Below are 4,426 nucleotides of genomic sequence, written 5' to 3' on the forward strand. Positions count from 1 at the left end.
GTCAGAGGAGAGAGGACAGAGGACAGAGGTCAGAGGTCAGAGGACAGAGGTCAGAGGACAGAGAGGACAGAGGTCAGAGGAGAGAGGACAGAGGTCAGAGGACAGAGGTCAGAGGTCAGAGGACAGAGGACAGAGGACAGAGGACAGAGGTCAGAGGTCAGAGGACAGAGGTCAGAGGACAGAGAGGACAGAGGTCAGAGGTCAGAGGACAGAGGACAGAGGACAGAGAGGACAGAGGTCAGAGGAGAGAGGACAGAGGTCAGAGGACAGAGGTCAGAGGACAGAGGTCAGAGGACAGAGAGGACAGAGGTCAGAGGAGAGAGGACAGAGGTCAGAGGACAGAGGTCAGAGGAGAGAGGACAGAGGTCAGAGGACAGAGGTCAGAGGACAGAGGACAGAGGACAGAGGACAGAGGTCAGAGGTCAGAGGACAGAGGTCAGAGGACAGAGAGGACAGAGGACAGAGGTCAGAGGACAGAGGACAGAGGTCAGAGGACAGAGGTCAGAGGACAGAGAGGACAGAGGTCAGAGGTCAGAGGACAGAGGACAGAGGACAGAGGTCAGAGGAGAGAGGACAGAGGTCAGAGGACAGAGGTCAGAGGTCAGAGGACAGAGAGGACAGAGGTCAGAGAGGACAGAGGTCAGAGGAGAGAGGACAGAGGTCAGAGGACAGAGGTCAGAGGACAGAGGTCAGAGGACAGAGGACAGAGGTCAGAGGACAGAGGTCAGAGGACAGAGGACAGAGAGGACAGAGGACAGAGAGGAGAGAGGACAGAGGTCAGAGGACAGAGGTCAGAGGACAGAGGTCAGAGGACAGAGGACAGAGGTCAGAGAGGTCAGAGGACAGAGGACAGAGGACGGAGAGGACGGAGAGGACAGAGGTCAGAGGACAGAGGTCAGAGGTCAGAGGAGAGAGGACAGAGGTCAGAGGACGGAGAGGACAGAGGTCAGAGAGGACAGAGGTCAGAGGACAGAGGTCAGAGGACAGAGAGGACAGAGGTCAGAGAGGACAGAGGTCAGAGGAGAGAGGACAGAGGACAGAGGTCAGAGGACAGAGGACAGAGAGGACAGAGGTCAGAGAGGACAGAGGTCAGAGGAGAGAGGACAGAGGTCAGAGGACAGAGGTCAGAGGACAGAGGTCAGAGGACAGAGGACAGAGGTCAGAGGACAGAGGTCAGAGGACAGAGGACAGAGAGGACAGAGAGGACAGAGGACAGAGAGGAGAGAGGACAGAGGTCAGAGGACAGAGGTCAGAGGACAGAGGTCAGAGGACAGAGGACAGAGGTCAGAGAGGTCAGAGGACAGAGGACAGAGGACGGAGAGGACGGAGAGGACAGAGGTCAGAGGACAGAGGTCAGAGGTCAGAGGAGAGAGGACAGAGGTCAGAGGACGGAGAGGACAGAGGTCAGAGAGGTCAGAGGACAGAGGTCAGAGGACAGAGAGGACAGAGGTCAGAGAGGACAGAGGTCAGAGGAGAGAGGACAGAGGACAGAGGTCAGAGGAGAGAGGACAGAGGTCAGAGGACAGAGAGGACAGAGGACAGAGGTCAGAGGAGAGAGGACAGAGGACAGAGGTCAGAGGTCAGAGGACAGAGGTCAGAGGAGAGAGGAGAGAGGACAGAGGTCAGAGGTCAGAGGACAGAGGTCAGAGGAGAGAGGAGAGAGGACAGAGGTCAGAGGACAGAGAGGACAGAGGTCAGAGGACAGAGGACAGAGGACAGAGGTCAGACTGTGGCAGCACGACAGCAGGAGGACACGTATCAGTAGTAGTACCTGCAGTAGTACCTGCAGTAGTACTTGTAGTACCTGCAGTGGTATTTGTATTACCTGCAGTAGTACCTGCAGTGATACCTGCATTACCTGCAGTAGTATTTGTATTACCTGCAGTAGTACCTGCAGTAGTACATGCAGTAGTACTTGTAGTACCTGCAGTGGTACCTGCAGTGGTATCTGCAGTTATACTTGTAGTACCTGCAGTGGTACCTGCAGTAGTACTTGTAGTACCTGCAGTGGTACCTGCAGTGGTACTTGAAGTACCTGCAGTGGTACCTGCAGTAGTACCTGCAGTGGTACTTGTAGTACCTGCAGTGGTACATGCAGTAGTACTTGTAGTACCTGCAGTAGTATTTGTATTACCTGCAGTAGTACCTGCAGTAGTACCTGCAGTAGTATTTGTATTACCTGCAGTAGTACCTGCAGTGGTACCTGCAGTAGTACTTGTAGTACATGCAGTGGTACCTGCAGTGGTACTTGTAGTACCTGCAGTGGTACTTGTAGTAGTACTTGTAATACCTGTAGCAGTACCTGCAGTAGTACTTGTAGTACCTGCAGTAGTACCTGCAGTGGTACCTGCAGTGGTACTTGTAGTAGTACTTGTAATACCTGTAGTAGTATCTGCAGTGGTACTTGTATTAGTACTTGTAGTACCTGTAGTAGTACCTGCAGTAGTACCTGCAGTGGTACTTGTAGTGGTACTAGTAGTACCTGCAGTAGTACTTGTAGCGGTACTTGTAGTACCTGCAGTAGTACCTGTAGTAGTACTTGTAGCGGTACTTGTAGTACCTGCAGTAGTACCTGCAGTGGTACTTGTAGTGGTACTAGTAGTACCTGCAGTGGTACTTGTAGTGATACTTGTTGTACCTGCAGTAGTACCTGCAGTAGTACTTGTAGTAGTACCTGCAGTAGTACTTGCAGTAGTACCTGCAGTAGTACTTGTAGTAGTACCTGCAGTAGTAGTACCTGCAGTAGTACTTGCAGTAGTACCTGTCCTGGGGGGTGGAACCCAGCTGAATGAGGCAGTGGCTGTTTGCTGGAGCAGTGAGCTCAGCTCTGCTGGGTCTGATGGAGTGTTTGCTCAGCAGGTTATTTTTAGACACACACACAGAATGAGAGAACATCAGTTCTCAGTTTCCTCCAAACAGCTGCCTCATCAAACACAAGAAACAAAGATCCTGAATCACCAGATGAGCCTGAGCCTCACTAGAGACAGTAGGAACAGTAGAAACAGTAGAAACAGTAGGAACAGTAGGAACAGTAGAAACAGTAGAAACAGTAGGAACAGTAGGAACACTAGGAACAGTAGGAACAGTAGGAACAGTAGAAACAGTAGGAACAGTAGAAACAGTAGGAACAGTAAGAACAGTAGGAACAGTAGAACAGTAGGAACACTAGGAACAGTAGGAACAGTAGAACAGTAAGAACAGTAGGAACAGTAGAAACAGTAGGAACACTAGGAACAGTAGGAACAGTAGGAACACTAGGAACAGTAGGAACAGTAGAACAGTAAGAACAGTAGGAACAGTAGGAACAGTAGAAACAGTAGGAACACTAGGAACAGTAGGAACACTAGGAACAGTAGGAACAGTAGGAACACTAGGAACAGTGAACCTGCTGAACACACTGACTGGTTCACAGTGGGGGGGGGTGTTCTGGTGAGTCTCTAATAATAAACCTGTGGATAATGTTTTATTGATGAGCTGGGTTCACTGAGGCAGAACCCCCCCCAGCTCTTCTTCCTCCACCTGTCACCTCTCATCATCCTCCTGGACCAGAGACCAGTCCAGCCCCCCCGCCCCACAGACTCACCTGTCGCACCTGGTGTGTGTGGGAGATTCAGCCTGGGACCCCCCAGCAGGAGGCTTTTAGTTCAATGGATTCTGAGGAGCGAATGGAGGGAAACAGACCCCCCCCCCATTTAAAAACAGGATTTATTTATCCGTCCATCTAGATCCCTGGATCTACGTCCTGTAAGCTCCTCTGGACCACGTCCTTATTGTTTCTAGATCCTTGAATGTAGATTTTATTCTTGTGTATCCAGACTGGATCCCTGTGCCTAGATCCCTGTATCCAGACCGGATCCCTGTGCCTAGATCCCTGTATCCAGTCCGGATCCCTGTGCCTAGATCCCTGTATCCAGACCGGATCCCTGTGCCTAGATCCCTGTAGCCAGTCCGGATCCCTGTGCCTAGATCCCTGTAGCCAGTCCGGATCCCTGTGCCTAGATCCCTGTAGCCAGTCCGGATCCCTGTGCCTAGATCCCTGTATCCAGACCGGATCCCTGTGCCTAGATCCCTGTAGCCAGTCCGGATCCCTGTGCCTAGATCCCTGTATCCAGAACCTTGGAAACAGAGTAATTGTGTTTAGCTCATATGATCCTTGTAACTAGATCTTTGAATCTAGGCCGTCTGCCGACCACCTCGCCGTTAGCAGTGAAACCAATCAGAGCAGCAGCATCACCATCTGTGTCACTTCGGTAGTTTCTTCTCCGTCCCGTCCAGCAGCAGCACGTCGCCACGGCGACTCTTCCTGTTAGCGGTCGCCTGAGCAAACAGGAAATGATGTTGGAGGCTGTGAATAAGTGAACTGTGTCAGCGTGTGACTGAATGAATGAACCTGTCGATCTGCCTGTTGTAGGGGAAAGGGGAAAGG

This window comes from Pempheris klunzingeri, chromosome 15 (assembly GCF_042242105.1).
Source record: "Pempheris klunzingeri isolate RE-2024b chromosome 15, fPemKlu1.hap1, whole genome shotgun sequence".
Lineage (NCBI taxonomy): Eukaryota > Metazoa > Chordata > Actinopteri > Acropomatiformes > Pempheridae > Pempheris > Pempheris klunzingeri.